Here is a 21,206-nt window from a genome sequence, read left to right as displayed (position 1 = left end):
CATCAAATCTTTAACCGTGGTCATTTTTAAGTCATTTGTCATTTACAGACAGTTCTGGGTGTACTGTGATGTTTTTGCAAAAATGTTCCTATAAAAGGGTTCCATCTTCAAGGAATTAATGGAAAAGACTCTGACAAGTACAGGTTTCTGGTAACTGACTATATTGCTGAACTGAACGAATAAGCATTTTCAGAACTCTAATGGAAAACTGATTAATTCATAAAAGTGTTAACAAAAGATCAAGATGAAAAAAAATTAATTACATGGGACTGAGTCAACTGATGAGGATGATTATAATCTCGGTGACTTTCTCTTTGAATAAAAAAACAAAAACCCCCACAAGGACTCAGAGGCAAAAATATACAAATCAATTTTCACTGCAAAGTAAAGGACCTGTTACAGTAGAGGATTATTGGACTGAATGTCAATATTATGACATAGTATGAGTGTGTTCTGTGTTTGGTAATTGCGATCATTGTTGCTTTTGTTGTGGTCAGCCATTTACAATGCTTGGTGTCATTTTATTTATCTCTTGTAAAAATAAAATACAGTGTGTGTGGAAAAAAAAAAATCTTCCAACAAACAACAGTCCAAGACCAGTTGGCTTCACAGGTGAATTCTATAAAACATTTAGAAAAGAGCTAACAGCAATCCTTCTCAACTCTTCCAAAAATCTGCAGAGGGAGAAACACTCCCAAATTCATTCTACAAGGCCACCATCACCCTGATACCAAAACCAGAAAAAGATATCACAAAAAAGAAAATTATAGACCAATATCACTGCTGAACACAGAAGCAAAAATCCTGAACAAAATACTAGCAAACAGAATCTAACAACACATTAAAAGGGTCATACACCATGATCAAGTGGGATTTACCCGAGGGATGCAACGATTCTTCAATATACATATACACAAATCAATCAATGTGATACACAACATTAACAAATTAAGGAATAAAAACCATATGATCATCTCAATAGATGCAGGGAAAGCTTTTGATAAAATTCAAAATCCATTTATGATAAAAACTCTCCAGAAAATGGGCACACTCAATGGTGAAAAACTGAAAGCATTTCCAGTAGGGTCAGGAACAAGACAAGGATGTCCACTCTCGCCACTCTTATTCAACATGGTTTTGGAAGTCCTAGCCACAGCAGAGAATAAAAAGAAATAAAAGGAATACAAATTGGAAAAGAAGAAGTAAAACTGTCACTATTTGCCAATGACATGATACTATCCTAAAGATGCCACCAGAAAACTACTAGAACTAATCAATGAATTTGGTAAGGTTTCAGGATACAAAATTAATACACTGAAATCTCTGGCATTCCTATACACCAACAATGAAAAATCAGAAAGAGATATTAAGGAAACACTCCCACTTACCACTGCAACTAAAAGAATAAAATACCTAGGAATAAACCTGCCTAAGGAGGTGAAAAACTTGTACTCAGAAAACTATAAACACTGATGAAAGAAATCAAAGATAACACAAACAGATGGAGAAACATACCATGTTCTTGGATTGGAAGAATCAATATTGTGAAAATGACTATACTACCTAAAGCAATCTAGAGATACAATGCAATCCCTATCAAACTACCAGTGGCATTCTTCACAGAATTAGAACAAAATATCTTACAACTCATATGGAAACACAAAAGACTCTGAATAGCCAAAACAATCTTGAGAAAGAAAAATGGAGTTGGAGGAATCAGCCTCCCTGACTTCAAACTATTATACCACAAAGCTACAGTAATCAAGACAGTATCGTACTGGCACAAAAAAAGAAATATAAATCAATGGTTCAGGATACAATGCAGAGAGATAAACCCACACACATATGGGCACCTAATGTGCGACAAAGGAGGCAAGAACATACAATGGAGAAAGACAGCCTCTTCAATAAGTGCTGCTGGGAAAACTGGACAGCTATATGTGAAAGAATGAAATTACAACACTCCCTAACACCATACACAAAAGTAAACTCCAAATGGATTAAAGACTTAAATGTAAGACCCGACACTATAAAACTTTTAGAGGAAAACATAGGAAAAGCACTCCTTGACATAAACCACAGCAAGCTCTTTTTTGACCCACCTCCTAGAGTAACAGAAATAAAAACAAAAATAAACAAATGGGACTTAAACTTTAAAGCTTTTGACAGCAAAGGAAACCATAAACAAGACAAAAAGACAAGCCTCAGAATGGGAAAAAATACTTGCAAATGAAACAACAGACAAAGGATTAATCTCTAAAATATACAAACAGCTCATGGAGCTCAATATCAAAAAAACAAACAATCCAGTTAAAAAATGGGCAGAAGACCTAAATAGACATTTCACCAAGGAAGACATACAGATGGCCAAGAGGCACATGAAAAGGTGCTCAACATCACTAAATGCAAATCAAAACCACAATGAGGTATCCCCTCACACCACTCAGAATGGCCATTATCAAAAAAGCTAGAAACAATAAATGCTAGAGAGCGAGTGGCGAAAAGGGAACCCTCCAGCACTGCTGGTGGGAATGTAAATTGATACAACCACTATGGAAAACAGTATGGAGGTTCCTTAAAAAACTAAAAATAGAACTACCATATGACCCAGCAATTCCACTACTGGGCATATACCCTGAGCAAACCATAATTCAAAAGGAGACATGCACTACAATGTTCACTGCAGCACTATTTACAATAGCCAGGACATGGAACTAACCTAAATGTCCATCGACAGATGAATGGATAAAGAAGATGTGGCACATATATACAATGGAATATTACTCAGCCATAATAAGAAACGAAACTGAGTTATTTGTAGTGAGGTAGACGGACCTAGAGTCTGTCATACAGAGTGAAGTAAGTCAGTAAAAGAAAAAAAAATACCGTATGCTAATGCATATATATGGAATGTAAAAAAAACAAACGAAAACAAATGGTACTGACGAACCTACCTGCAGGGCAGAGATAAAGAGGTAGACATAGAGAATGGACTTGATGAAATGGGGTGGGAGGGCGAAGCTGGGGAGAAGCGAGAGTAACATCCGACATATATACACTACTGAATGTAAAATAGTTGGCTGGTGGGAAGCAGCGGCATAGCAAAGGGAGATCGGTTCAGTGCTTTGCGATGACCTAGAGGGGTGGGATAGGGAGGAGGGGTGGGAGGCTCAAGAGGGAGGGGATATGGGGACGTATGTATGCATATGGCTGATTCGCTTTGTTGTGCAACAGAAACTAACATGGTATCGTGAAGTAATTATACTCCAACAAAGATCTATTAAAAAATTAAAAAATAGAATAAAATAAGGTAGTTTCATATTTTAAATGATCTTCAAAATATCCTGAAAAACTTATTTAAATAAATCTGCAATTCTCCTTGCTTAGCCCACACATAAACTTTTAAAGAATAAGATGCATTTTTAACTAAAATTTTAAAAATTGACTTAGAATTTAAATGAACCAATACAGAGTATCCAGATTATATAAAAAAGACTTGAAAGGCCTTGAAAGCATTCACAGACTTGACTATGGACCAGTTAGTGCTGTGACAACTGTTGAAGAAAAAGTTAAAAATATATCTACGTGGGATTCCAGTTGGTGGTTTAAATAGCTTTTTTGGTTGCTTAGAGAAAATAATGTAAGGAAAAAATACTTCTCTATCATCTTTTATCTTCCAGCTCCAGAATGAAATTTAATGTATTTCTATAAAAAGTGTTAACAATTTACATGTAAACATCAATATAGGAATGTTTTAAAATAGCTTATCTTATAGTATGCTAATCTCAAAGGTAACAGTCAAATAAGTTCAACTTGGGGACAACACAACACAACGAAAATATATAATACTTGTGTCTTAGCTATTGAAAAAGAGTCTTCTATTGCTATATTAAACTTTAAGTGCAGTGTATCAGTTAGGAAATTAAAAAGTACACATACATTTAGCTTCCTTTTTGGTATTTCTTTCCTCAAATTAAATCAGGAAATCAATAATCCTTTCTGATGCCACCTCTTAACTGGGTAACAGAAACAAACTTCAGCATATATCTGAATGCAGGATTTCACCATACATGGATACATGTATTATATACAGCTGACCACTGAACAGTGCAGCGGGTTAGGGGGTTGAGACCCTTCCTATGGTAGAATATCCAGGTATAACCTTAGAGTCAGCCCTCTGTATACATAGTTCCACATTTACAGATTCAGTCAACCATGGATCGTGTAGGACATATTTACTGGGAAAAAATATCCACATATAAGTGGACCCAAGCTATTCAAACCCATGATGTTCAAGGGTCAATTGTACACATGCATGTATTTGACAGATATTGTTGAGCAATCCCTATGTACTAGCCCTTGTGAATATGACAATGATCGAGAGAGTGGTTCAAACAAAACTGAACGCTTTAAAAAAATTATTACTCACTAACTAGGCTAAATATAAATATGTAATAAGCACCAAAATGCAGGGTCACCTTCTACTTCAAGAGGTAATTCACTTTCGGATTTCATTCAGTTAAGTCCCAGGACTCTGACAAGGAGAGCTAGGTATCCAAGTAGTCCACAGTTGGGGCATATTCACTAAGGTCTTGATGTAGAAATCTTACTATTCCCGTATGTTTCAGCCCCTGATGGAATCAGATAAGATAAAAAAAAATCTCAGGGGCTTCCCTGGTGGCGCAGTGGTTGAGAGTCCGCCTGCCGATGCAGGGGACACGGGTTCGTGCCCTGGTCCGGGAAGATCCCACATGCCACGGAGTGGCTGCGCCCGTGAGCCATGGCCGCTGAGCCTGCGCGTCAGGAGCCTGGGCTCCGCAACGGGAGAGGCCACCGCAGTGAGAGGCCCACGTACCGCAAAAACAAACAAACAAACAAAAATCTTAGTTATATAGATGATAACTGTAGGTTGCTCAAGGTTCAATGAGAAGACTAAGCTCTATTTAAGAGGAAAAGTGAATCACCAGAATGCCTGCATATGTGGCAATGAAAGCAAATAGAATGCAACTGAACATATGAGGAATTCACCAAAAAGTTAGTATTTTTGTGCTGTATCACACATTGGGTTTTCAATAATTCTTTACAGAGAGAAATACAGTGCCAAAAATCTCCTATTTGGACATTCTGATGGAACATTTTTTCCTACAACTGTGTAAGTCTCCACAACTTCATCTTCCAACGGGCTGGGGCTCTGCCTCACTTCTATCACACAGTCCAGACGCTCTTTAATGAATACCCATCACCATGCTAGACAGGCCATTATGGTCCAAAATTTGGACTGCCTCTGAAATAGTAGCCACTCAAATCACAACTATTATACCACACTATTTTTAGCGGGGATATGTAAAAAGAAAACTAGAGTTGGGACCACATATTCCTTACAGACTTGAGGAACTTAAGGCATTCAACCTGGCTACCATTTCAACCATCCAAGATTGTGTGCCACCTACAAAACGCCTGAGATGAATCAGACCATAAGATAGCCATGTGCTGTATTACACAGGAGGTACCTACCGAGCATTACAGAAATAACTATGGTTGTTCCTTAATACAAATGTGACTACTTGTTTAGGTATAATGTAGGTAACTAAATAACAGATTTTTTAAATATTCAAACCTTTCTGAATCACCTTATAAAATAACAACCTTAAACAATAATGGGGGAAAAAGTTTTGGGTTTTTTTGGGTTTTTGTTTTGTTTTGTTTTGTTTTTTGTTTTGCGGTACGCGGGCCTTTCACTGTTGTGGCCTCTCCCGTTGCGGAGCACAGGCTCCGGACGCGCAGGCTCAGCGGTCATGGCTCACGGGCCCAGCCGCTCCGCGGCATGTGGGATCTTCCCGGACCGGGGCACGAACCCGTGTCCCCTGCATCGGCAGGCGGACTCTCAACCACCGCGCCACCAGAGAAGCCCGGAAAAAAGTTTTTAAATACGGTTTAAAACAAGATCTTCATTTTCATGTTCAAAGGAAAGCTTGTAATAATGGAAAATTTTAATAATGATGTTATGATGATGAAAATACTAACAGAAACAGAAAATACTAACCACTCAACAAAGAACGTGAACTAGACAAGCAACAAGGATATACTGTACAGCACAGGGAAATACAGCTTTATTTCGTAATAACTTTAAATGAAGTATAAGCTATAAAAAAAAAAAAAATCACTATTTTGTACACCTGAAACTAATATTGTTAATTAAGAGGGAGTTCCCTGGTGCCCTAGTGGATACGATTCCGGGCTTTCACTGCCATGGCCCAGGTTTAATCCCTCGTCAGGGAACTAAGATCCCACAAGCTGTGCGGCTCAGCCAAAAAAAAAGATCGTCAATCAACTATACTTCAATTCTTTAAAAAATAAAAGAACATGGACTATTTCTGGTGCATAAACTGAAATCATAGCAGGTCACATGAGAAATTCAACATTTTGGATTTTTCCAGTCTATTTTTGTTTTATATAAAAAAAAAATCAGTGATGACAGAAAATTTCCCTAAATTATAAAGAAAGGTTCAACTAAATTGTAAACCCCTGATAAGGGAAAAAAAAAATTGAGCACTAGTCACATATTACTCTACATACTTTGACAAATACTATCTGATTTCTACAATCCAAAGAGGTAAGCATTATCCTTACTTTGGAAATAAAGAAACCACAGCTCAGACATATTAATAACTTAATGGCAGACCATTTTCCCTATATTCTTTTTTTAAGGTCTAGTTCAATGCTACCTTAAATTACAATTATTTATGACATACTGATTCTTATAAGCTCCATCAAGGCAGACTCCAACCAAATTATTATACTCTTATAGCACTTAACATGGTAACTTGTCCCAGTATTTGCAAAAATAAAAAAGAAAGAAAAAAATGAATTAAAACAAGATTCTACCATTTATTAGCTAAGTGGCATTAGTCTATAACCTTTCTGAATTAAAGTTTTCTCTTATAAGGATTATACCAACATTGCAGGATTACTGTAAGGAAGGGTTGGTTTCTCTACCTCCACACTACTGCCTTTTTGGGCCAGGTAATTTTGGGGGGGGCGGGGGGCGGGGGGGACGGATACTGTCCTGTGCACTGTAGGATATTTAGCAACATCTCTAGCCACTATCAAGTAAATGCCAGTAGCATCCCTCCCCACCAGTTGTGACAACCAGAAGTGTCTCCTGTCAAAATGATGTGTCAAATACTCCTGGAGATTGGGGTATACAAGAACCACTGCTCTAGGTAAGAGCATTATAAGAATGAATTGAAAAAGAAGTATGTGATTTCCTCTAGTCTAGAAAATCCCCTTGAGGTGGGAGAAGATAAGGGCAAGATTTCCTGAGCCAAGCCTCTAATGATAATACTCCTAAAAGCAACAATCAGCAGCACAAAATTCTAATAACCTTACGTGGTCTAGTAAAGATGGCCACAAATTCTTTGTTATTCCTCCAAATGAGAAAGAAATCCTCTACCTTAAATTCAGACGGCCTTTGATGACTTCTTTAACCAAAAGAATGAAGCTGAAGTCATGATCTGGAACTGATGAGGTGACAAAAAACCCTGTGCTGGGGCTTCCCAGGTGGCGCAGTGGTTGAGAGTCTGCCTGCCGATGCAGGGAACACGAGTTTGTGCCCCGGTCCGGGAAGATCCCACATGCCGCGGAGCGGCTGGGCCCGTGAGCCATAGCCGCTGAGCCTGCGCTTCCGGAGCCTGTGCTCCGCAACGGGAGAGGCCACAACAGTGAGAGGCCCGCGTACCGCCAAAAAAAAAAGAAAAAAAAGAAAAAAAACCCTGTATCCTGTGCTCAGAAGTCCAACTACCCAAGACTGCCATGCTGGAAAGACCACAAGTATAGGCACACAGGTTAACAGTCCCAGCTGAGCATGGCCTTCCAACCTTCTTAACCAGAGTGACAGACATGCGAATAAAGCTGCCTAGGATTCTCCAGTCCAGACCACCTGCTAGCTAAGACTAACCAATGATCTTTGTCGATGCCTCATATAAGAGAAGACTTGCCAAGACCTGCTCAAATTCCTGATCCTCAAAATTGAGAGATTTAGGGCTTCCCTGGTGGCGCAGTGGTTGAGAGTCCGCCTGCCGATGCAGGGGACACGAGTTTGTGCCCGGGTCCGGGAAGATCCCACATGCAGCGTAGCGGCTGGGCCCGTGAGCCATGGCCGCTTAGCCTGCGCATCCGGAGCCTGTGCTCCACAACGGGAGAGGCCACAACAGTGGGAGGCCCGCATACAGCAAAAAAAAAAAAAAAAAATTGAGAGATTTAATAAAATAGTTGTCATTTTAAACCACTAAGGTTTTAGGTAGTTTGTTTTCACATAATTTGTATGCATACACTTTTCGATTAAAGATTTTCATGTGTTTTAATGAAAATCTTTGTGTACCTCTATTGGCTCAAATGAGGTCATCTAATTCCTATCAAGTGATAAACTATCATGGGCTACTGGTCCCATCCTCCAAAATAAAGCCCTGAAGAAAAAAGAAGTAAGTCTGGATTCCAGGAACAACAAAAAGAAACAAACAAAAACTGATGGGGATAAATCTGCACTGAATTTGTGTGAATAGACATTGGTAACCATCATTCAGGAGCAAAGGGCAGCAGGAGTCAAAAGACAGACTGCCTAAATGCTTTTCTTAGTCTGCCCTTATCTTTCCCTTGACTGCCCCTTTATCAGAAATTAGCAGAACAGCTCAGATCTTTGTCAGCAGGATAAAATCAGGACAGCACAAAAGGCCTGGGAGGGGAAAGTTCATGAAAACAGGTACAAACTGACTACCCTGTGGTTATTTACTCTTCCCAGTCCTTCTCCCCTCAAAATAAACCTACAGAGCTGGTGGTAAATTATAATACAAGGAAACTACCTCTTAAAATTAGTATTACTTATTTCTAAGAGTTTCAAAAAACAAACCCTGATCAGAAGCTGCCTGATGCAGTAGAAGGCAACAGAAGAACATAACAGCAATTCAGTGCCAGGGAGCTGTCTGACCTGAGACTCAAGCCCTCCCTCTCTTAAACTCACCTGGACCAACACAAACTAAGATCTGGCTGTTGGCCATTCCCTAATTCACATTATTAGACTAAGTGGATTAATACCCCCTCTCAAAGAATCATTAACTCACTAGCTAAAATAAAGAAACATCTGGAGCACAAAACTACTATAAAAGACAGGCAACACATCAAACAACCCACGCCATCTGATACAGAATTAGTGAATTAGATGATCCAAGAATGAACACCTAGGGACCAAGGGGAGATATTAGTACTACAAACTCACAACAAGAAACTGTGGAAAAGAATCAAATGGAAATAGTATAAAAAGAAGAGGGGAAAAAATAAAACATTTCAAGAAAAAATAAACATATTAAGAAATAATGAGAATAAACTTCCCAGAATAACAGAGGGAAGAAATCAAGATTTAAGTGTTCCAAGAGTGAAACATATAAGAAAAAAACCTCATTCCTAGAAATATTAAGAATAGTGTGTAAACTGATAGTACTTTTAGAAAGTTTTCAAAATTTTTACATGTAATGCAGTAGTATCACTTTTGGAAATCAAAAGTAATCCTGAGTAATCCAGAAGAAAACAAAATACCTATATGCGCAAAAATGTTTTACTGCAATACTTATTATGGTAAGAGGGAAAACCCCAGACACAACCTAAATATCTAACAACCAAGTAATAATTAATGGTTTAATATTATTATTATATAGCCACTGACATAGTGTTGAAACGAGAGTATGTTTAACAAATTTTATGATTTGAGGGGATCTAAAAAAATCCAACCAACGTGAGAAATTTACACTAAAACTACTATGAGCATTTAATTTTTTAATTATTAAAACTTAAGTTTGTTTTTAAAAATCTGACAAACTCGGTAGCTTGTGTTTTTGTTAAGTCTAGACTTCATCAAGAAATAGCCAACAACAATTATATTTTAGATATAATTTACAGAAACGTTAGCTTCCAAGAGTATTTATGGTATTTTTATACTAAAGGAAAATATAATGTAGCTACTCTTTACTGAGTGAGCAGCTTATGGCAGCTTTCGGACTTTATAAATAATAAAATATGGTATGGAAAATTTCAGCATCCACTATGCCAAAGAAAGTACTGGTCTTATTTCTACTAAGTGCTTTATATTTTTATCATTTTCATTAGCTCAGCTCCACATGAGACCACTGTCTGCCTTGATTTCTGGAAGGCTGCCCCAATTCTTCTCTCCCAGGCCCTGTTGCCAGGGTTGCAGCTGCACAACCAATTCTTATTAAAATATAAGTCTTTGAAATGCAGGTCTATGGAAAGGGACATAAAGGATTTCATTATCTTTTCTCAAAACTCACAATAAGGATTATACCCCCACCCTTCCCCATGCACACCACCACTCAGAACCCTTCTTCATTAACTCACATACCACATATAATAAATGCAGCAGCTCCATCTTAAATACTCAAATAACAAGTCATAAAGGAGTAAAACTGCATGATAACCACCGTAATGTCTAGCAAAAATTATTTTAGAATGACTTCTAATACATATGATGTAATTATTTCAAAATGACTTCTAGTGCATATGATGTAATCATAGGCGGACACTCATACAATCAGAGTAATAACATTTCTAAACACTACTACCAAATACTTCTAAAGAATAAACATTTGCAAGACAGAATACACACTTATGTGATAATTTCAGAAATTTCAAGTTAAGAAAAAACTGCAAGATAATTTACTCAAAATGTAAAATACTTTACAAGCTATTAATTTTGTTGTACAACTACTCATGCCTCTAAAATTTTCTTGTAAAAGGAGAAAAAAACTGAAGGACAGTTTACACTCCTTTTCCGTTTCTTACTAGAAGCTCATGTACTTTCGTTCTCTGGATAAAATCCCCTGCTTAAACATTGCTTGACTGTACTCTATGACTGAATTCATCTTATGAGAAAAGTTAACACAAAACTGTCAAGATCATGAAGGTAAAACTACTTTCAATTAAAAGAATAAAGAGTGGTCAAATAGTCTGTTGTAAAGTAAAAATGACAAGTTTCTTTTTTATTAAAACATATAATATTTTTAATGCTGATACACCACTGGAATTCTTGTAACATGCAGAATCTTCAAATTTTAACTATGTTAGAGAAAAGAATTAAAGTTAGTAAAATTCACTGGGGTTAACTAAGTATAGCCTAGTCTGTTCCCTGGGTGATTCATTCATGGTTAAATAGAAGAAAAAAATAGGTGAGGCAGAGTGAAGGATACTAACCCTTGAGGATCTCATACAACACACACCTGAAGTTATAGCAACAAATCATATAGATAAATAGTTCTAAAAAGTGACCACTTGTTGCATTTTTAATGATTGAACTGAAATAATTAAGTTAAATGTACCAGATAAACTTTTTTAAGTATACAAGAAGTACATTATAATGATTATAAAGCTTGATAAAAATGTCGATTGAGATCACCTCACATCTGTTATCATAGCTACTATCAAAAAAATAAAACAGACAGTAACAATGTTGATGAGGATGTGAAGAAACTGGAACCCTTGTGCACTGTTGGTAAAACTGTAAAATGGTGCAACACCTATGGTAAACAACATGGCGGTTCTTCAAAAATTTAAAAATAATTCTATCATATGATCTAGCACTCCCACTTCTGGCCATATATCCAGTAGAACTGAAGACAGGGTCTGGAAGAATATTTGTACACCCACGTTGCTAGCACCACTAATCACATAAGCCGAGAGGTAGATCAAGCCAAATGTCCATGAGCCAATGAGCAGATAAACAAAATGTGATATACACAAAGTAGTATTATTGTGGTATATATATATATATATATACACGATGGAGTCTCTAAAAGGAAGGAAATCCTATCACATGCTATTAACATGGATGAACCTTGAGGACATTATGCTAGGTAAAATAAACTTGTCACAGAAAGACATATACTGTATGATTCCACTTATAAGAGGTGTAAAGTAGTCAGTCTTTTTTTTTTTTTTTTTGGGGCCACACCACGTGGTTTGCAGTATCTTATAGTTCTCAGACCAGGAATTGAACCCCGGCCCTCAGCAGTGAAAGCGTGGAGTCCCAACCTAAAGTAGTCAAATTTACAGAAAACAAAGTAGAATGGTAGTTACCAGGGACTGGCAATAGGAGAAAAAAGGGAGTTGTTGTTTAATGGGTATAGAGTTTTCAGTTTTGCAAGATGAAAAAGTTACAGAGATCTGTTTCACAACAATGTGAATATACTTAGCACTACTGAACTACATACTTAAAACTGGTTAAGATGGCAAATTTTATGTTACATGTTTACTACAATAAAAAAAAATTTTTAATGTAATTAGAGGTCTCATCCTTAGAGATTCCATGAGTTAGTAAAGATGAAAAACAGAATGAATCTGTTTTTGTTTTTTTTTAAACCAAGTACCACATATTAATTTGGGTTTTTTATTTGTTTGTTTTGCTCAGATAGGTAGGTAATAATACCACCATGGTGTAAAACTCAAAAGAAACAACAGTAAATCACAACAAGTAAATCTTCTTGTCATCATTATCCCTAGCCACCCAATTCTCCTCCAAAGACACACACACCAATATTAGCTTCTGGTATAGCCTTTCACAGGAATTCTAATAATATACGAGAATGTAAGTATGTATTTTTTTTTAAATATTTTCACGTGACCACATACATGACTTGGCACCTTGCTTTTTCACTTATTAACACTTTACCTTGGAAATCAGGCACTATCAGTAACTTTTTAAAAACTACCTCCCTCAATTTGAAAGGCTGTATTTTATCATATGGATATAACTCATCACCAATAAGTGGGAAGTTGGGTTGCTTGTAATCTTTTACTACTACCAACATGCTACAAGGAATAATCTTATAAATTCACAAATGTGGGATATGATGAAGCAGGATTTATCTGTAGGATAAATTCCAAGAAGTGAAACTGATGGATCAAAGCGTTTATACATTTTAATTTTGGGTAGGCATTTTAAGTTTTGACAGATATTTTTCAAATCTTCTTCTAAGAGAATGTATACATTTACACTCCCACTAACAACGCACTAGAATATCTGTATTATCAATCCTAAAAAGCTTCCCTAACTCCAGAAGTTTAAAGGGAAAAAAAACTATCTTCCTTCCCTGAAGTGGAGCATTAAAAAAAACCCCACCATTTCAGGTAAATATACTGAGTTGCATAAAATTAAAACCTACGAGTTTGAGTAAGTCCCAGCTGCAAGAAATGAACTGTAGCCTAAGAAAAGCACTCATCCTAGCAATGGCCAGCTCAGTCTTGGCAGGCGCACTATGGACCTAGGCCTCTACCAGTCTCAAATTTCTTTGCCCAGAAACCCATTCTTACTCTATAGTTTTTGACCCAAATAGCTTTACTCATATCAGCACCACAGTTACAGTTTTTAACCAAATTACCTTAACTGGCCTAAAACAGTAATTGTTTCCATTTAGGTGGATAAATCTCTTAATTCTGGGAAAGTATAGAAATCAATCAGTATTAATACTTATGTGCTATTTAATATATTTATAATAACATTATGATACTCTATGCTCTATCTACTAAGATACTTGAAAGACAAGAAAATTTAATATACTAAATTTATAAGTTTAATTTATTAAACTTTTAAGAATTATTGAAGTTTTAGAAAGATTTGTTTGCTCTACTGGTAATCTGCCTTGTTAACTGCTTGAAGTATTTGCAGGAATCAGAGAAAAGTAACTTTAAGTTAGAATGTCTAAGGATGTTAAATAATTAGGCATGAAAGTATTGGTCGATATTTAAGAAGTAGTATTTACTCTTGCCTATCGGGCATTAAAACCCAATGACAATATAGACAGCACTGAACTTTTTTAGTGAGGTTTACAGATCAACTTTTTTTTTTTACATCAACCGTTTTTTAAGAGAACTGCAGAAATAGAGAACCACAGGAATATGGTCTTCGACAGAAAATGTCTATATCTACCTTAAGATCAACACATTTCATTTAATTTAATATCATTTCCTATAAGCATTTTTCAGCGAACATGTGTACTAAAGGCATTCACAGATATTAACAGACAGTAATAATAAATGAAAATAGGCATCCTGCATATGACTTCTTTTCAAAGAAGAAATGGCTTCTTTTATAAAAGGATGTCTTCTGTTCATAAAGCACAAAACAAATAGTGCATTTTCCCATGCTGCCAGAAAATACTTCTTAATCAAAACCAAAGGAGGGCTGATTTTATAATTTCCTCATGGAAATCATGGCCTTTATAGTAAGGACACAGAGCAACAGCTACAATAAATTCCAGCTGCTGTGGCAAGACTTATTATACCATACTAGCTGCTAAATGGCCCAACATTAAGGCCACCAGCAACCAAAAAACTGGAGATTTAATAACAAGTTCCACTCCCTTACACTAAAAAAATTAATCAGACTTGCAACAATATTTTCTAACTATCGATAGACAAATTTTTTGGATCCTATTGCCAAAACTGAAGAGTTAATGCTATTAATCTAATCCCTCAAAATCACCCAAGCTCCTTCTTTATCAATATTTACAAGTTAGAATAGGAGAAACTCAGAGCCATTCAGGGTCATCGTTTAAATAAATATCCCATTCAACCTCTGCAGTTTAATAATTTTCTATAATGTGCACATTTCCTCTTTCTTTCACATCTGATGAACAAATTATTCCTCGTGAGTGTGTTTGTGTGTGTGTGTGTGTGTGTGTGTGTGTGTGTGTATGTGTTTAATACCTAAACCCACCTGACAGTTTTAAGTAGGCTGGTACCTACAGCAAGATGCTATCAAATCAGAATGAAAATGGTAGGATTAGAAATCAGCCACATGAACAAAAAATCAGGAAACTACAACTTTTTAATTCTGAACATATATTTTCTGGGTTTTTTTCCCTCCATAAAATTGATATAACATTTTCCTATCACTAGTCAAAACAAATGCTATCAAAATGCCTCACTAATCATATAATCATAAAAATTAACTTATTCAACATATATTCATTGAGCTCCTATTATATGCTACGCCCACATAAATTAAACATTTAAAAAATAGTATACAAATATACGTCAGCAAATTATAAAGTAAAATAAACATATTTTTAAATGTATAAAAATGAATTTAGGGCTTCCCTGGTGGCGCAGTGGTTGAGAATCCGCCTGCCAATGCAGGGGACACGGGTTCGTGCCCCGGTCTGGGAAGATCCCGCATGCCGCGGAGCGGCTGGGCCCGTGAGCCATGGCCGCTGAGCCTGCGCATCCAGAGCCTGTGCTCCGCAACGGGAGAGGCCACAACAGTGAGAGGCCCGCGTACCGCAAAAAAAAAAAAAAAAAGAAAAAAAAAATGAATTTACCAAAGATGTAAGAAGTTTAAAGACTACCAGAGATTAAAATTGAAATACAGGGACTTCCCTGGTGGTCCAGTGGTTAAGAATCCATCTTGCAATGCAGGGGATACCAGTTCAATCCCTGCTCGGGGAACTAAGATCCCACATGCTGTGGGGAAACTAAGCCCAAGCGCCACAACTAGAGAGCCTGCGTGCCACAGCTACAGAGCCCATGTGCTCTGGAGCCCGCACACCACAACTAAAGAGAAGCACACCTCAACGAAGATCCTGCGTGCCACAACTAAGACCCAACGCAGCCAATAAATAAATAAATTTTTTTTAATTGTAATACAGTATAAGTAGATAGAACTAATTAAATGATTTTTAATTTTGAGCAGTTATGACTTGGCAACAATTAACACTTTAAAATCTGGTCCTCACATGTTAAAACAGAATTTTAAAAAATTCTTAATAAAACAAGTAAATTGATCTCTTTTATTTTTTTTTAGTGAGCTTGCCTTTTGTTTTTTTTGGCTGCGTTGGGCCGTTGCTGCGTGCGGGCTTCCTCTAGTTGTGGCATGTGGGGGCTACTCTTCGTTGTGGTGCGTGGGCTTCTAATTGTGGTGGCTTGCTCTAGGTAGTTGCGGTGCACAGCCTTCAGTAGTTGCCGCACACAGGCTCAGTAGTTGCCGCACACAGGCTCGGTAGTTGCAGCACGCAGGCCCTAGAGCGTGTGGGCTTCAGTAGTTGTGTCATGAGGGCTCAGTAGCTGTGGCTCACGGGCTCTAGAGCGCAGGCTCAGTAGTTCTGGCGCATGGGCTTAGTTGCTCTGCAACATGTCGGATCTTCCCGGACTAGGGATCGAACCTGTTCCTGTGCACTGGCAGGCAGATTCTTAACCAGTGCGTCACCAGGGAAGTGCTGATCTCTTTTACATTTGATTTTAAGGAAAACCAAAAGGTTGGCTTCATGCTCAGTGGTAAAACATTATACCCACTCCAATTATGTAAGCATTTTGTGAAACATTAGAGGCATTAAATTATGAACAAGACAAGATGCTCATTGTAATCACAATGTTCTACAAGCTCTAGCCAATGCAGCTGGTAAGTGAAACAATACAAGGTATAAAATCTGGAAAGGATAAAGCAAAATTACGTTTAGTTACAAATAAGGACTGCATTCCCAGAAAAGTTAAGTGAATCAAATGCAAGACTATAAGAAATACTAAGTGAATTTAATTAAGTTAACTGATTAAACTTAACAGAAAGAAATAACCTTCCTAATGTTAGCAATAAACAGGAGTTTAAGCTGTAAGAGCATAATGAAGAGGCAGCAGAGCAGTGGTTAAGGGCACTGACATCAGATTCAAACAGATATGGGTTGAAATCGCAATTCTACTACTTCCTAGCTGTATAAACCTTGATAAAGTCACCTAATGTCTTTAATTTTCTCAGGTGTAAAAATGAATATAATTTATTAAACAGTTAAGATGATGCTGAGCAGTATACAGAGCCTGCCATTTAGTAATTGAACTAATATAAGGCATTTTTATTTGCATTATTAATAATAGAAAGCCTCTCGTCCCTTCCCTAAGTAAACAGAGGTATTACGTTAAGCATACATATACCATGTAAACCTTTCTGAAATCCAGAGAAGGGTGAAATTCCAAAATATATCTGGCCCTAAGATTTGGAACAAGGGATTGTGGTCCTGTACCTTTCTAATGGCTTCTTACGGAAAAAACAATAATAACTTATACTACTTCTAAAAAAAGCCAGAACCCAGGTTCCGCACAACTATTTGTTTTACAGTTCCAGGGTGCCAAGGGTTCAGTAGGCATCTCCACCAAAGAGTCAAATCAGTATAGATGACAGATACTCCTTTTCTTCTAGAACCAAACCTCAGTTAATACGAACCTATACATTAGGAGGGTTGTTCACGTACTGTTAGCCTCTTCCAGTCAACATTAAGCTCCATTAGTAATGGCACAGACTACGTATTTGTTTACCACCTTAACTCTTGTACTTAATACCTGAACCTTAAATAAATCAATGAAAGGACTGCATCATCTGTCACCTTGCACACCTGTATCAGAGACATACTTGCCTAATTCACAATTCTAGTCTTAGCAAGTCCCTTCAGTTATCATTACATGGTATAGAATGGGTGATGATAAGGATGTATCAGTTGTGATGTTTTGGAATTTACTGGCTCAGGTAACTGAAAAGTCCAGGTATACTATATTCAGGGAAGACGTGATCCAGCATCTCAAGAGGTGATCAGGGTGTGTGTTTTGCTCTGCTCTACTCCTTCCCTGTTGGCTTCTTACTCAACTGACTTTCCTTTCATGGTCGGAAGATGGCTGCCAGGTTGAAATTCAGCAGAAAAAAAAAGTACCTTTATCCTGGCATTTCTAGTATATGTCCTAAGATCATTCTGATTGATTTGGCTTAGATCATATGCCTGCCATGTCTGCCTTAGGTTAAGACACATGCTTCATTCCTACAAACTCTTCATAATATACATGAAATAAAATACATTAAAGCTGACCTTGGTGATTTGAACTTCTTAATAAGTATACTAAATAACGGCATTATTGAATTAAAACTAATGGATCAAGCACATCATACAACTTTCCCTATCTTCTTAAAAAGTTATTCCCCCCATTTAATCACAACCCAACACGAAAAAATAAAAAAGTAAATTCTTCCCTGAATATAAGTCATTTTGAAGGATTCAGAATGTATTACCAGATTACAATAAAGGTTTATGATATTCCTTAACAAAACTGAAAGCAACACTATAAATTTTCAGGAAGAAAACAAGGTTCTTATCCCACTTTTTCAAGATTATAATAGCAGAATCTAAAGAAAAGATGGACAAGTACATGGATATCTTGAGTTGGGGGGGTGGGGAAGGGTGGTGTTACAGAGCTTTTAAAATAGAATCAACTAAATAATCCATCCTGCCACTCAAGACTCCTCAAAGACATTAGATTCATCACCAACCCTCTCTCCCCTACACAAACCTACACAAAACTAGGTCCTAAGAACAAAACAGAGATGCACACTTTAGGGAGTCTTTTTGACAGCGTGCATTCCAAAGCCAAATACAAATTATTTCTCAATTATTATGTTTCTACTATCATGTCCCTCATTCCTGTAACTAGCACAAAAAAATAGAAGGTAAATGATTCCATTTTTATAACAGAGAAGACAACAAAATCTATGAGATTAAAAGCCAATACTCAAATATACAGGAGAGGAGCTGATTTTCATGGTAAAGTTGAATAAAAACAAATAGCAAATCGTAGAACCAACCAATTGAAAGTGTGTTACACACAAGTCATCTTAAATCAAAAGCCAAACTTCATTCATAATCCTAGAGGAAAGCAGTGTGGTCAAAGAAAGGAATGTGCATTAAAAGAATCTCTATAATTTTTCAAATCTATGAATTGATTTTTCAAATCCTCTACTGTTCAAATAATTTAATTCAGTAAATGTGCAATGATGGCTTTTTAAGAAGACAGAACTAGTAGACATAGCAGGGATATAAACATAGCCCTTGACATCACAAAGTTTATAATGTGCTACAAAGGCAATATACACAAACTTTACTGGACAGCTCAGAAGAGAATGAAGTACAAATGCCAGTGGGTAATCAGAAAGAAGAGGATCAAGTGAACTGGGATGATGTCCACAACAAGTAACAGAAAATCTAAAGGCAAACCTGCCTAAACAATAAGAAAATTTATTATCTCACATAATAAGGAATCTACAGTGAAGGTGGTTCTAGGAATAGTGAACGTGGCTCCAGTTCTACTTCTCTGGAATTCTCTTCCCTCTGCCCACCTTTAAGTAAGGGAATCACCTTCAGGCAAGATAGCTATAGCAGTTCCAGATGTCACATCCAGATAAAACAAGCTCTACAGGAAGGACAATCTCTTTTCTTCTTTCTCAAAAGCAAGAAAACTTCTCCCAAGAGCCTCTTGCAGACTTTCCTTTTATTTCCCATTGGCCAAAACTGGATCTCATGCCCATTCCTAAAACAATCACTTCCAATGGCAATGAGACCTACCATAACCAAGATTAGCATGGATGCTATTAACTATCATGACCATCACTTTAGTGATGGCTGAATATATCAAGGAAGACAGGCCTTGGAGGGTGGTATTATTTGGACTGGGGGAAAAAAAAAAGATAGAAACACATAGGCAAAGGAAGGGATGTGTCTAACTGAAGAAAGTCAAACTGCAATCACACATTAAACACACTTTTAGGGATAAAGAATTCTCTTAAACTGTGCTGGAGTCATCTTCTGTTAACACAAAAATTAACTTACTATTCAACAGTCGGTAAATGCTAAGCATGCAGGGGTTGTCTTCTCTTTAAGAGAAGGATTTAGGTTAATTACCAGTGGGGATAGTCAGACTCACCACTCACTCCTTGTCAAGAGAGCTATCTCTGGGTTGAGAACATTCCATAATATGCATACAGATGACTGTAAACTCACTGTCAGTATAAGTTGTTTCTTGAAGGTTTCTTCTCATTTGGGTTCGAGGTTTTACTCAAAAATCCACACACTCACAACTGGCCCTATCTGCAAATGAAAGCATGCAATTAGGAGGCAAAATGCTGCAGGGAGCAATTCCTTCCTCCCCCACCCACCTATAATTAACTGATCCACATGAAAACTGAGCTTAAACACCAGAGTCACCAAGCCCCATGTTCAAACTAAGCAACCTGCATTCCAAAGGTTGTAATGTGCTTATTACACAGTTACCACCCTTTTCCCAGCATGTAAATTTATTGTTGTGTCCACAGTATAGCAGGTGCAACTCTTCCCACCCCCCCCACCCCCCACCCCCCCCACCCCCCCCCCCGTACGCGGGCCTCTCCCGTTGCAGAGCACAGGCTCCGGAAGTGCAGGCTCAGCGGCCATGGGTCACGGGCCTAGCTGCTCCGCGACATGTGGGATCTTCCTGGACCTGGGCACAAACCCGTGTCCCCTGCATCGGCAGGCAGACTCTCAACCACTGCGCCACCAGGGAAGCCCCTACCAGGTGCAACTCTTAATGCACCGAGCAAAATCCAACACACATTTATGTTTGGTGGCAGCACACAGGACTGGTCTGCACAGCGTGTTAAAGGAGAGCTGCCTACAGCTCTTTATCTAGTTATAAATTAGAAGACTGCATCTAAGCTTGCAAACTCTGCTATATATTTATAATAGCTCATGGGAAACATTTATTATTGTCAAAGCCAAGCCTGTTTTTCTGCCTTATGGATATAATATAGCATAGGAATAACCACACTGGCTTTGGAGTCAGAGGGCCCTAGGTTTGAGATCTAATTCTGCAAATAACTAGTTGTATGATCTTAGGCCTATTTTTAACCTAAGATATATTTCTTCATTTATGGTCCTTCGAATAAACTTATAAGCACTTAACAAAACCAACAAACAACAGGCCTAAAACCCAACATGTCAAGGCTGAAATGATGATCCCAAATGCACTGCTTTCTCAGTCTTCCTCATTTCAGTAAACTGGACTGGGATCCATGCAGTTTGTGCTGAAACCTCTAAGTCCTTATCATACACGCTCCCTCATCCTCCCAAAAACATCACCAAAGTGGTTGATTCTTTAAATATATAATGTGAACTGATTCTTAGAATCCCATAAAAACCATAAAAATAAACAGCAATTCCTCCCTCAGAATTACTTTCCTGAAACTGCCTATAAATTCAACTATTTAAATAATGACAGTTTGAAATTTCAAAGTTCCATATTAGAAGGAATACTAGTATTTCATAAAAAGAAAACACTGGGGATGCCACATATCAAAGTGATGCATT

General features: G+C 37.4%; 1 protein-coding gene across 7 annotated transcripts in view; it reads right to left on the bottom strand.

Annotated features, from left to right (window-relative positions):
• Positions 1-21,206, bottom strand: part of CDC42SE2 (CDC42 small effector 2) — a 111,747-nt gene that overhangs the window by 58,678 nt on the left and 31,863 nt on the right. For 3 of the 7 annotated variants that reach the window (XM_079917424.1, XM_079917422.1, XM_079917425.1), the window contains one exon: positions 19,789-19,952. The exons of 1 other annotated variant lie outside the window; for it this stretch is intronic. The gene's annotated coding sequence lies outside the window, so the exon portion shown is untranslated. The remainder of the gene's footprint in view (positions 1-19,788; positions 19,953-21,206) is intronic. 3 more of the 7 variants (XM_079917423.1, XM_079917421.1, XM_079917426.1) reach the window with 1 other exon arrangement.

This window comes from Stenella coeruleoalba (genome assembly GCF_951394435.1).
Source record: "Stenella coeruleoalba genome assembly, chromosome: 3".
NCBI lineage: Eukaryota > Metazoa > Chordata > Mammalia > Artiodactyla > Delphinidae > Stenella > Stenella coeruleoalba.
The sequence above is the reverse complement of the archived record's forward strand: the minus strand, read 5'-3'. Positions and strand labels throughout refer to the sequence as shown.